Source organism: Chelonoidis abingdonii, chromosome 19 (genome assembly GCF_003597395.2).
Source record: "Chelonoidis abingdonii isolate Lonesome George chromosome 19, CheloAbing_2.0, whole genome shotgun sequence".
Lineage (NCBI taxonomy): Eukaryota > Metazoa > Chordata > Testudines > Testudinidae > Chelonoidis > Chelonoidis abingdonii.
Genome location: NC_133787.1, coordinates 3,363,100 through 3,376,211, shown reverse-complemented (window position 1 = coordinate 3,376,211; position 13,112 = coordinate 3,363,100). Strand labels below are relative to the sequence as shown.

At 49.9% G+C, this 13,112-nt stretch overlaps 1 protein-coding gene across 1 annotated transcript in view; it reads right to left on the bottom strand.

Annotated features, from left to right (window-relative positions):
• IL34 (interleukin 34) overlaps positions 1–12,811 on the bottom strand; it is a 34,530-nt gene extending 21,719 nt beyond the window's left edge. Inside the window, exon 1 of the mRNA XM_032795384.2 lies at positions 12,751–12,811. The gene's annotated coding sequence lies outside the window, so the exon portion shown is untranslated. The remainder of the gene's footprint in view (positions 1–12,750) is intronic.
• Between the last annotated feature and the right edge of the window lie 301 nt (positions 12,812–13,112).

Below are 13,112 nucleotides of genomic sequence, written 5' to 3'. Positions count from 1 at the left end.
TCTGCTAGCTCAGTACAAGCTTGGGGGTAGAGCAGGCCTGGGGAGGTGGAGTACAGGGTCGATTCCACAGCACAACCCACGACCATGGAATCACAAAGCACAAGGGCTCCCTGCTATAAACCTGTCCGCGATTGTCAGCATCATTAATACGTTACAGTAGAACCTCAAAGATCCGAACACCAGAGTTACGGACTGATCGGTCAACCAGACACCATGTGGAACTGGGAGTAACCAATCAGGCAGCAGCAGAGACTGGAAAAACAAAAACAGCAAAACAACTCCACATAAATCTTGTGCTGCAGGATCTCAATCTTTCTCTTTCTGAGGCCTCCCTCCTACATACTATAAAAACTCCAGGGCCCAGCGGGTGGCCTCAGGCAGTGATTTCCCTACCCCTCCCCCCAACTTCCCCAACACTCCCCCCCAGTTTTGTGAACTAGTTACATGCCAAATCTGGTGGCTGAACTTTGCGACTTTGTCCTCACCCACAACTGTTTCACATTTGGGGACAATACATACCTTCAAGTCAGCAGCACTGCTATGGGTACCCGCATGGCCCCACAGTATGCCAACATCTTTATGGCTGACTTGGAACAACGCTTCCTTAGCTCTCGTCCCCTAACGCCCCTACTCTACTTGCGCTACATTGATGACACCTTTATCATCTGGACCCATAGGAAAGAAGCCCTTGAGGAATTCCACCATGATTTCAACAATTTCCGCATCCCATCATCAACCTCAGCCTAGACCAATCCACACAAGAGATCCATTTTCTTGACACTACTGTGCTAATAAGCAATGGTTACATAAACATCACCCTATACCGGAAACCCACTGACCACTGTACTTACCTACATGCCTCCAGCTTCCATGCAAGACACACTACATGATCCATTGTCTACAGTCAAGCTCTAAGATACAATCACGTTTGCGCCAATCCCTTAGACAGAGACAAACACCTACAAGATCTCTATCAAGCATTCTTAAAACTACAATACCCACCTGCTGAACTGAAAAAAAACAGATTGACAGAGCCAGAAGAGTACCCAGAAGTCACCTACTACAAGACAGGCCCAACATAGAAAACAACAGAACACCACTAGCCGTTACCTTCATCCCCCAACTAAAACCCCTCCAGCGCATTAAAGATCTACAACCTGTCCTGAAAGATGACTCCTCACTCTCACAGATCTTGGGAGACAGACCTGTCCTCGCTTACAGATAGCCCCTCCAACCTGAAGCAAATACTCACCAGTAACCACACACCACAGAACAAACACACTAACCCAGGAACAATCCTTGCAACAAAGCCCGATGCCAACTCTGTTCACACATCTATTCAAGTGACACCATAATAGGACCTAATCACATCAGCCATGCCATCAGGGGCTCGTTCACTTGCACATCTACCAATGTGATCTATGCCATCATGTGCCAGCAATGCCCCTCTGCCATGTACATTGGCCAAACTGGACAGTCTCTATGCAAAAGAATAAATGGACACAAATCTGACATCAGGAATCATAACATTCAAAAAACCAGTAGGAGAACACTTCAACCTCTCTGGCCATTCAGTAACAGATTTAAAGGTGGCAATTTTGCAACAGAAAAGCTTCAAAAACAGACTCCAACTAGAAACTGCTGAACTTGAATTAATATGCAAACTAGATACAATCAATTTAGGCTTAAATAGAGACTGGGAATGGCTGAGCCATTACACACATTGAATCTATTTTGTTAACCATGTTAAGTATCCTCACACCTTCTTGTCAAACTGTCTTAAATGGGCCTTCTTGATTATCACTACAAAAGTTTTTTTCCTCCTGCTGACAATAGCTCATCTTAATTAATTAGCCTCTTAGAGTTGGTTGGGCAACTCCCACCTTTTCATGTTCTCTGTATGTATATATATCTCCTCACTATAAGTTCCATTCTATGCATCCGATGAAGTGGGCCCACCAAAGCTTATGCTCAAATACATTTGTTAGTCTCTAAGGTGCCACAAGTCTAAGATACCTGTTCTATTTAACGCAGCTGATCAGCTCACTAGATCGAATTACGGACTGCTTACGGGAACTATAATCCCCCTTCGACTCCATTCTATGGATTCCGGAGTGAATATGAGCGCGTTGGAAAGATATATCACATCTAAATGAAATTATGCTAAATACATTTGTTAAGACCAATAGTTAGTCTCTAAGTGCCACAAGTACTCCTGTTCTTTTTGCGGATACAGACTAACATGGCTGCTACTCTGAAACATGCCAATTTAGTGACTGTTGGAAATTTGAATGAAATTGAAACATTAATACACACTTTAAAAGCATATACAGTGTATGATAAAATATGTATCTGAAAGTATAATAGATTTGAAAAGTATGAACATAGACTAGCTTCCTTATACAGCTGTTGTTTTTTATGACAATGTCAGTGCAGTGCATTCATTTCAGTGATGTTGGCCAACCTAATAATTTCAATGATGATTTGTAAGCAAAGTCTAAATGAGCTCTCCCTGACAGCTAATGATGATGAGGGGCTGGGGGAAAGGCTTCAGGACCAGATTGTATTTACATTCACACCTAATCTACCTAGGTATCCAGCAAACAGAGCTGTGTTGCCCAAGTGATAGATTTTGGCTGGGGTTGGGTTACAAATCACTTGAATGCGGGGGGTGGGGGGGGGGGAATGAAATGTTGTTCTTATTGTATGAGTAAAGGGGCAGTAGAACTGTACTTAGCCTGTGCTGATTGAGGGCATCAAAAGAGAGGGTGGGGACCTGTCCCTCTCCACTGTTTAAAGACAGAGCTGATTAGGCTCCATAGATAGTCTTTTGTTCTGTTAAGTGACCACTGCAGCTGAAATCACTGATAATCAGGTCTAAGTGCTTAGTCCTGCTGTGGGGACAGTGTTCCTGTGGGTACAGTTTTTGTGTAAGAGACAGCCCAGACTGCACTAGCAGCGAGGTTCCCCCACTGAAAGCTCAGCTGAAATCACTGAGAGCTGGTGGAACCTCAAGAGACCAACTCGCAGAGGTCACAGTGGCAGGTGGCAGCAGAAGGTGACTGCGCAAGGCCACTGGCAACAGAGTAGTGGAGTGAACGGTGGCCCAACAAAGAGCCGTGGCCAGAGCAAACAGTGAGCAACTGGAGGAACGAGCAAGGTGCCTTCTTGCCCCCACCTGGGAGGTGTACTCACGTGAAAGCACCTCTGAACTCTGAGTCTCCACTGACCAGGGACAACACCAGTGACTGGTGTGCGGTGGAGGGAAAAGTGAGGGGCACGTTAAATAAACATTGGTTTGTTGGACTATATTTTAGTGACTTTGCTCCAGAATGCTAGATTTGTGACTGGGAATGGAAACCTATATAAATATGTTTCTAGTAGGCCAAGATTTTTAAAATGCATTATTTGCCAAGGTTGTCATCTCACATTGTTGCTATCTTGAGAGGTCATTATGTTGGGGAGTTTCTGTACTAAACATTTGTATTATTATAATTAATTGTACATAAGAATGGCCAGACTGCGTCAGACCAATGGTCCATATAGCCCAGACTCCTGTCTTCCAGGCCAGGTGCTTCAGAGGAATGAACAGAACAGGTAATCATCAAGTGATCCACCCCCTGTTGCCCATTCCCAGCTTCTGGCAAACAGAGGCTAGGGACACTCAGAGCATGGTGTTGCATCCCTCCTCATCCTGGCTAATAGCCACTGATGGATCTATTCTCCGGGAATTTATCTACTTCTTTTTTTAATCCTGTTATAGTTTTGGTCTTCACATCATCCCCTGGCAAAGAGTTCCACAGGTTGACTTTATGTTGTGTGAAGAAGTACTTCCTTTTGTTTTTTTAAAACCTGCTGCCTATTAATTTCATTGGGTGACTGCTAGTTCTTGTGTTATGTGAAGGATTAAATAATATTTCCTTATTCACTTTCTTCGCACCAGGCACGATTTTATAGACCTCTATCATATTCACCCTTAGTAATCTCTTTTCTAAGCTGGAAATTCCCAGTCATTTTAATTTCTCCTCCTGTTTCATACCCCTAATCATTTTAGTTGTCCATCTCTGTACCTTTTCCATTTCCAATATATCTTTTTTGGGATGGGGTGACCAGATCTGTACACAGTATTCAAGGTGTACAAGTACCATGAATTTATATAGAGGCAATATGATATTTTCTGTCTCATTATCTATCTCTTTCTTTAAAAAGCAAAGGTTTCAGAGTAGTAGCCATGTTAGTCTGCAAAAAGAACAAGAGTACCTGTAGCACCTTAGAGACTAACACATTTATTTCAGCTACGCTTTCATGGGCTACATCCGATGAAGTGGGCTGCAGCCCACAAAAGCTTAATCAGTTACTGGTCCAAATAAATGTGTTAGTCTCTAAGGTCCAGAAGTACTCCTGGTTCTTTAAAAAAAAAAAGCAAACAGAATGTTGGAAATCATTGACTGCCGCTGCACATTGAGTGGATGTTTTCAGAGAACTATCCACAATGATACTAAGATCTCTTCCTTGAGTGTTAACAGATAATTCAGACTCCTTCATTTTGTACGTATAGTTGAGATTGTTTCCCAACGTGCATTACTTTGCATTTATCAACATTGAATTTCATCTGCCATTTTTGGTGTCCAGTCACCCAGTTTTGTGAGCTCCCTTTGTAACACTTTGCAGTCCACCTGGGACTTAACTATCTTGAGTAGTTTTGTATCATCTGCAAATTTTGCCACCTCACTGTTTACCCATTTTTCCAGATCATTTATGAGTATGTTAAACAGTAATGGTCCCAATACCAATCCCTCAGGGATACCACTATTGATCTCTCTCCGTTCTGAAAACTGACCATTTATTCCTACCCTTTGTTTCCCACCTTTTAACCAGTTACTGATCCACAAGAGGACTCCCCTCTTATTCCACGATGGTTTACTTTTCAAAAGTCAATTTAAATTAAACACATTTTTTTTTAAATTTGATATTTTTTTTTAGAAATCTACACCTGTTATGTGTTTTGTGTAACTTGCATTATCCTTATGTTAAATTTGCATTATCCTAACAAAACATTTACTTTATTCATATCTCTTTTATATATCTCATTGGTCCTGACACTTGCCCCTGTAAATTTGAACACCCTCCTTAACTTCAATTCCTGGGGAAACCATTGGCCTCAGGGCCGTGGAGCTCAGGGCTTTAGCTATGGGGGCGGGGAGTGCTCAGAACTTCAACCTCATGGGGGCTCGGGGCTTTAGCTATTGGGGGGAGCACCAGTTCCAGTGCCAATACTTCCCCCGTAGCTAAAGTCCTGAGCCAAGCTGCGCTCCTCCTCCCCCCAAAGCTGAAACCAGGACCAGAGCCATGGAGAGCCCTGAGCCTCCCACCCCACCCCGAGAGTCAGAAGACCTGACCCCCCCTTGTAGCCCCAAAGCACCCATGGCTGAAGTCCACAGTGTCTTGTTCAGAGTTATGAACACCCTCCATTCCCGAGGTGTCCAGAACACTGAAGTTCTGCTGAACTTCGAAACCCACATGGATGTCACTCCTGGGAGCAACTCCCCCCGGTGGCGAAGGCACCACGTGTGGCCACAAGCACCCACCAGCACGAGGCCCACCCTGCTGTATCCAGTGTTAGCTCAGAAAGCTAAGCGCCCAATAAGGAGGCCTTCCCCTCCCCTCTCCATCACCTGAGCTGCCCGCGCTCTGTTCCCCTGCCCCTACTCCTCTGTCTCTCGGGGCACTGCATTGGTGACCTCAACGCAGACACAAACTCTAAGCTGCAGAACTGGCTTTAAACTGGGAGCAGATCTTCTCTTGGGTGAAATGACACTGAGCAATCAGCATCAAACCTCGGCCCCAGACTCTGCCTTCTGGGGACCAGCTCTGTCCATTCACACATTAAAGGCATTTCCAGCTCAAACAACTTTTGCTCAGAATCCTCACAGGCGTGAACCTGGAAGCTTTTGTACGCAAGTCTGAGCTGAAGGATTCACTCCAGCCCTGCCCTGGAAGGAGCCAGCTTCTCAGCTGGAGGCTCCATTCATTTCAGCAGAGCTCTGGGGATGGACGCCAGCAGAGGATCTACCCCTGCGCCTTACTGAGAGGATTCCAGGCTAGCTTCTGCAGGTTTCACACCATGTTCAATAACTGCCTTCAGGCCAGGGCACCCTTTGACTGTGGGGGAGGGAGGAGTTGGCCAGAGCTGGGCTCCGGTTCCCCTTCATAGTGGGGAGATGAATTCATTTGTATTTAGTCTGTGCATGACAGCAGAACTCGGAGCCGCACCACCTCCTCCAGCCTCTGAAGACAAAAGTGATTTGGCTGTGACATCTGGCAGGAGAGCGCCCCTGTCCTCCAGCTCTTCCCTCACTGATTGCCAAGCTGCCGTCACATAGGGAACCTCGCTCCCAAATGAAACTCCTTCCCAGATAGCCCCAAACTGGAACGCTCCCCCATCCGCTGAGCAAAGCTGTCATAAGTATAAAGGGAAGGGAACAGCCCTCTTGCTACAATACTATAAAATCTCTCCTGGCCAGAGACACCAAAATCCTTTTACTTGTAAAGGGTTAAGAAGCTCAGGTAACCTGGCTGACACCTGACCCAAAGGACCAATAAGGGGACAAATCTGGGGGGAAAGGCTTTTGTTCGCTCTTGGGACTAAGAAGGACCAGACATCAATCCACGCTCTCCAAATCTTTCTGCACAAGTCTCTCATATTTCAAACTTGTAAGTAACAGTCAGGCCAGGCGTGTTAGTTTATCTTTGTTTTCTCAACTTGCAAATGTTCCTTTGCTAGAAGTTTATCCCTGTTTTGCTGTAACTTTGAACCTAAGGCTAGAGGGGGTTCCTCTGGGCTCTCTGAATCTGATTACCCTGTAAAGTTATTTTCCATCCTGATTTTACTGAGATGATTATTACCCTTTTTTTTAAAAAATAAAAATAAAATCCTTCTTTTAAGAACCTAACTCATTTTTCCACTGTCCAAAGACCCAGGGGTTTGGGTCTTTGATCACTTTGTTACCAATTGGTTAGGATATTATTCTCAAGCCTCCCCAGGAAAGGGGGTGTAAGAGCTTGGGGAGATATTTTGGGGGAAGAAGAGGAACTCCAAGTGGTCCTTTCCCTGTTTCTTGTTAAATCACCTGGTGGTGCAGCGTACCAGGTTTTAACCTAAACTGGTAGAAAAAAACTTAGGGGGCTTTCATGTGGGTCTCCACATCTGTACCCTAGAGTTCAGAGTGGGGAAGGAACCCTGACAAAAGCACTGGAAGATCCCCTGGGGCAGACTGAAATAACCACAATGACAGCTCAAGGTGTGCGTGATAGACAGGTGTCCTCCAGCAAACCACGGACTGGAAAAGAAAAGGGCCAGGATTAAGGGCTAGGATCAGGTAGCCTATTCCAGGCCTCGGTTTTTAATCTAGCTGCAAAGAACTGGATTTGACTCTAGGGAAAATGCAGTGATAATGGGTAACGTGACGGATGTTACCCGTCAGTACTGGGTGCAAGAGCGTCTCAGATGGTGGGACTGACATGCCAGTAGGTAAAGCAACGCACAGGAGTGTACAAGTAGGGTAAATTAAATGAAGAATCCTTCTCCCACCCCACTGTAATGTCTGCGTTCCTCCTCCCCTGCTGCGTAACTCCCACCACTGACATATTGCTCTGCACTATTTAATCAAGGCTGGAGGCAGCTCCTGGCACCTAATGCATTTGCGTCACTAATGGCTCTCTGCACTGCTAACTCACTGTCCTGCTGAGAGCGCGAATTGCCCCAAATTGCCAAGGCTAAACAAGGAGCTGCACCAGCCCTCGCCAAGTCTCTAAGCCCTGTCCTCCTCCCCGAAATCAGGGTATGCCTACACTGCCACTTTACAGCGCTGCAACTTTCGCGCTCAGGGGTGTGAAAAAACACCCCCCTGAGCGCTGCAAGATACAGCGCTGTAAAGCCTCAATGTAATCAGTGCCGCAGCGCTGGCAGCGCGGCTCCCAGCGCTGCACGCTACACCCGTAGAAGATGTGGTTTACGTGCAGCGCTGGGAGATGTCTCTCCCAGCACTGGCGCTCCGACCACGGAGCGCTGCCGCGGCAGCGCTTTGAAATTTCAAGTGTAGCCATAGATTGTAATCTCCTTTGTTAACTAGTCTGCCAAGCTCCACGTGGCCCTTTGGCCCTTAAACATCGTAGCAATAATGGTCACTGAATCATGGAGCTAGATTAGCTTATTGATTGCCTGTACCACCACTGGGACAGTAAAACAACAATCCTAGCCAAGAACAATAGCGCACAACACGCTAGTGCACTCGACTGACAGAAAATCTTGGCACACACGGGGCAAGGAAGGGAAGTAATTTGGGTTAAACATTTACCACCAGGGTATCAGCATGAGGAAATTCCAGCTCGTTCTGCGCAAGTGTGAGGCAGCTGGTTGGTGGGTTGGCACAGTGTGTGTCGGGGGGTGAGAAGGACTGACACAGCACTGGAGTGGGTTCACAGGGAGCATTCAAAAAAAAAGCCTGTGATAAAATCCTAACCAATCCTAACTAACCTAATTTAGCAAACAGCCTTGGCTGCATCTTCACAGGTGAACAGAGGGGCTAAATTATCTCACTAGGAGCAGCTGTGCACGTGCACACACACGCACGCACACCCTGCACACTTCCTAACAGCCCATGCTTTACAAGCCCAATTTGCTGGCTCCTTGAAGGCACCTACTGAAATCAATGGGAGTCAGGCCTCTAAAGACCTTTCGGGATCTGGGCTGCAGCATCAGGTGCTGAGCCCTCCTGAAAACCCGGCTGTGTCATAACATGAGCTGCGGGGGGCCATGCTCCTTCAACAGCCAGCCCGGAGCCATTTGTTCGCCCTGCCACGGGCTGGTCTAAGCTGCCCTTGCCCTTACTTACAGGCGCAGAGGGGGAGCCCTGGTTCGTTGGCATGAAGCTTTCCACATTGTCCCTCAGTGCACAACCCTTGGGGTTTTGGGAGGCCCTGGTTCTCTCTCTCTAGCCTGGGCACAGCAGTTATGACAGGCTCTCCCTCTCTGTGGTGCTCCGCTTGCCCCTGTTCCTGTGGTATCGGCACCTCTCCATCATCAGTGTGTTCACCTCCAGGCACCCCGCGGGCAGGGCAATTATCCCATAGGTTACAGAGGGGACCCGCAGCAACCAGCTCGACAAAGTGGCCGAAGTACCCAGGGCTGTGCAGCACCTTACCATGAGGAAGCCTTGTCTGTGCCTGCCACGGGTCGGCTCCCTGGCTCTGCCAACCACGGGCAGCACAAGCCCTCCCCTCTTGGCCCACACTGGCTCCACTGTTCCTCTGGAGGCCCAAACCCCATCCCCCTGAGCATCCAGCCCCTGCTCCACTGGACTGTCAGAATTACCCGGCTCCTGGTTCCCCAAAGAATAGTAACCCGAGCTGACTCCTGACACCTGAGATCACAGCTTCACCAAACACACACCGCTTATTTCAAGGCGCTGCCGCAGCGTGTGAGTGTGGTCTGAGCGACAGCGCTGGGAGCATGTAAACCACATCCTCTATGGGTGTAGCGTGCAGCGCTGGGATTACACTGACGCTTCACAGCGCTGTATCTTGCACTGCTCAGGGGGGTGTTTTTTCACACCCCTGAGCGCGAAAGTTGCAGCGCTGTAAAGTGTGAGTGTAGCCATCAGAAACAACTGGCTATGTCTAATGCCAAATCAAAATACACCTTCTAGCCCTTAGACTTAACTGCCAAGCCATGTCCTGTCTCAAAGGTTCTCTCACCCTAAGTCTTTCCCCCAGTGTTAACCAGACCAGCTTCGACCATCCATTCCTACGCCTGCTGGCAGCTTGTCTCCTTGGTCTCTCTGCATTCTCCTGACACAGACTAACTCTTTGATCTTAGCCTGAACCAGACCACCTGCCTGTAGATTTTGTGATCTCTTGTTGACTTTGCAATAAAGCTGTTGGCTCCATATGCAACAAACTTTACATTGTAAGCCACACATCATAATGGTCAGCCAGGGAGATAAGCGTCTCTTGCCCCCTGCCTGAACAGTACCTGTCAATTACCTTCAGGTGACCTGTCTTAACCTACATACCTTAACAGTATCGCTTTCAGTATAGATACTTAACTCCTTACAAGTCATCCAGACATCCCTCTTGCAATGATAATAAGATAACCAATGTGTACCTGGAGGTTGGTAGAGACCTCACATGCCACCCTTCGGCGCACTGTTATGTAGACGTCAGACCCCGGGGATCCCTATAAGCCAGAGGTCTCCAACGTGGTGCCCACAGGGGCATCTAAATGCGCCCGCATCCTGGCCGGCGGTGGAGCATCCGCCGAAATGCTGCTGAATTTCTGCAGCATTTCGACAGCGACGTCTCTCGATGACGCTGCTTGCCGCTGACAAGCAGCGTCATCGAGAGGCATCGCCCCCGAATTTCTGCGGCATTTCGGTGGTGACGCCTCTCCACGATGCCACTTGCTGCTGACAAATGACGTCATCGAGAGGCGTCGCCGCCGAAATGCCATAGAAATTCGGCAGCATTTTGACGGATGCTCCACCACCGCCACCAGACGAAAAGGCTGGGGACCACTGCTATAAGCCCTATGCACCCCTTATGCCCTCTCCCAGTTGGTCCCAAGGGATGTCTGCACCATGGCTCGTTATACAAGAAGTCTGTGGCAGAAAAGGTTATTGAATCCAAGTCCCCAGCTAGCGTCCCAGCCACTGGACCATCCTGTGCAACTGGGAGGCACGTTCCCAGGAGGCAAATGCTGCTCCACTCCAGCATGCTGCTGTGGGTGGATGCAGAGACAAACACAAGCAGAAGAGGGTTCTAGGTATGGATGAACAGGCCAGGTTTGCAAAGGCCAACGCTAATATTTAAATTACACGTGGTTATTACGACCAGTTTGTCCAATACTGATTTTTCATGTGGCACTGCCAGATTCATCAAAAATGTTCCTGACTTTTAGCAGTATGAGGTGCTTTTGGGGCATGTGTCATGATAATTACTAATAATTCATCCATGCTCATGTCTGGCACAAGCTGGGAGCTCCGACACACCTGCCACCAACCTCGCCACAGCCACACCTGCTAGGCAGTCAGCAGGGGCTGGTGACTTCTCAATCCATTTGCTAATTGAGGATCAAGGTAGGACTCAGACAGTGGGATGGGGAAGGGAACAGATGCAGATGGAAAAGTTTTGGGCTAAAGGTTTGAAGGCTGGACATAGGACTCCGATAGAGTTAGTCTCCAACCCCCGCCCCCCACCAGCCAATCTGTTCTATTATGAAGAGTTCCTGGAACAGGTTCAGTCTTAAATTTCTTTTTCATGCTATTTTAAGCCTTCCCAGCAGAGCCCCTGGCTGACTCACCCAAATGCAACTCGGGGAGAGGAGCTTGTTTTTGCAAAGGTTTTGCATTTGTCCACAAGAGCACCCACAGTGCCATCCGCATTAGCTACCTGTCTTCCGAGGGGGAACATGACCCTCCGTCTGTCACAAGGAGTGACAGAGTAGAGGCCACGGTGCAGAGCTGCCCAAGTCACAGTGGGATGGCATCTATGCTTGCCATGCAGCCGTTCCTCTGTGCACACAGTCCAAGCACTCAATTTAAGGCAGTTGTTTTCAAACTGTGGGCCACAACACAGTACTGGGTCGCGGAATGTCAGACAGCGGGTCGCAGCGGCTCTGGTCAGCACCACTGAGCGGGCAGTTAAAAGTCCCATCAGCGGTGCTGCCCGGCTAAAACAGGCTAGTCCCCACCTGTTCTGACACCGCGCTGTGCCCCGGAAGTAGCCAGCAGCAGGTCTGATTCCAGGGGTGGTGGCTGCAGGTGAGAGCTGCGCAGAGCCACTTGTGTACCTCTGCCCAGGAGCCGGACCTGCTGCTGGCCACTTCTGGGGTGCAGCGCGGTCTGTGCTGCCAGGACAGGCAGGAAGCCTGCCTTAGCAACACTGCTGTGCCACTGACCAGGAGCTGCCCGAGGTAAGCCCACGTCTCAACCCCTCGCCCCAGCCCTGAGCTCCCCCAGACCCCTCATCCCCAGCCACATCCCAGAGCCTGTACCCCCAGCTGAGAGATCTGACCTCCTCCCATACCCCAACCCCCTGCCCAGAGCCCCCCATTCCCAGCCCCACCCTGCAACCCTCACCCCCGCGCCCTAATCCTCTGCCCCAGCTCTGAGCCCCTCCCACACCCCAACCCTCTGTTGGGTCGTGGGCATTAACAATTTTCTTCAACTGGGTCGCCAGAAGAAAAGTTTGAACACCGCCGCTTTAAACCACTTTCTAAAGCCTTCAAGCCAAGGGGTTTTCCAGTGCGTGTCAATACAATTCCCTGCATTTCTGGCTGCGTGGGCACCCAGCTCGGGCTCCTCCGCGATGCCACCTTCCCGGCGCCCCCTGACCGAGCAGATCCTGCTCTGGGGGCCCCGCTGACTCGCCCGCGCAGGGGGCTGCACGGAGGGAGGGGGGCGCAGCATTCAGCCCGGCCGCTCCAGGGAGCGCTCCGGGGGCGCTGAGAGCAGCATCGGGGCCCTAACGTGGCCGGACCAGACGAAGGTGCAGGCGGTGAGACGCCTGGGAGCAGCTGGAGCATGCACTGGAGTCTTGCACTTCAGCGGAGCAGACCCCCGCCCCCCAGCTGGCAGGGCCCCCCTGCAGGGTACCCTAAGGCCCCGCCCTGCTAAACCCGTCAGGTGCAACCCCTGCCCCCCCGCGCTACTAAACCCGCCAGGTGCAACCCCCCGCGCTGCTCCTGGTTACCTGCGCGGCCGCCTCTGGCTCGGGCCGGGAGCGTCTCGCGCAGGGAGGGATCCCGGGGCGGGCTACGGCGGCCAGTCCCCCTCCCAGCGCCGGGGGCCGGGCTCGTGCCTGCAGCTGACTGCCAGGAGCGCGTGGATTCCCGGCAATGAGGGACTTTCGCCTTGCTCTCGTGTGAGCCCCCATGCCCGCGCCTTGCACCCGGCTCTGGCGGTGCCAGGCAGAGCACGTGCCACTGAAGCGCCCTGGATATTGTGCACCGCGGTTCTTGCAAAAGCAAAGGGATCCTGCGCGCCACGCTGCGCCTTGCGAACAGCCGGACAAGGGGCTGGAGGCGCGCATCTGTCTCCCCTGTAGTAACCCCT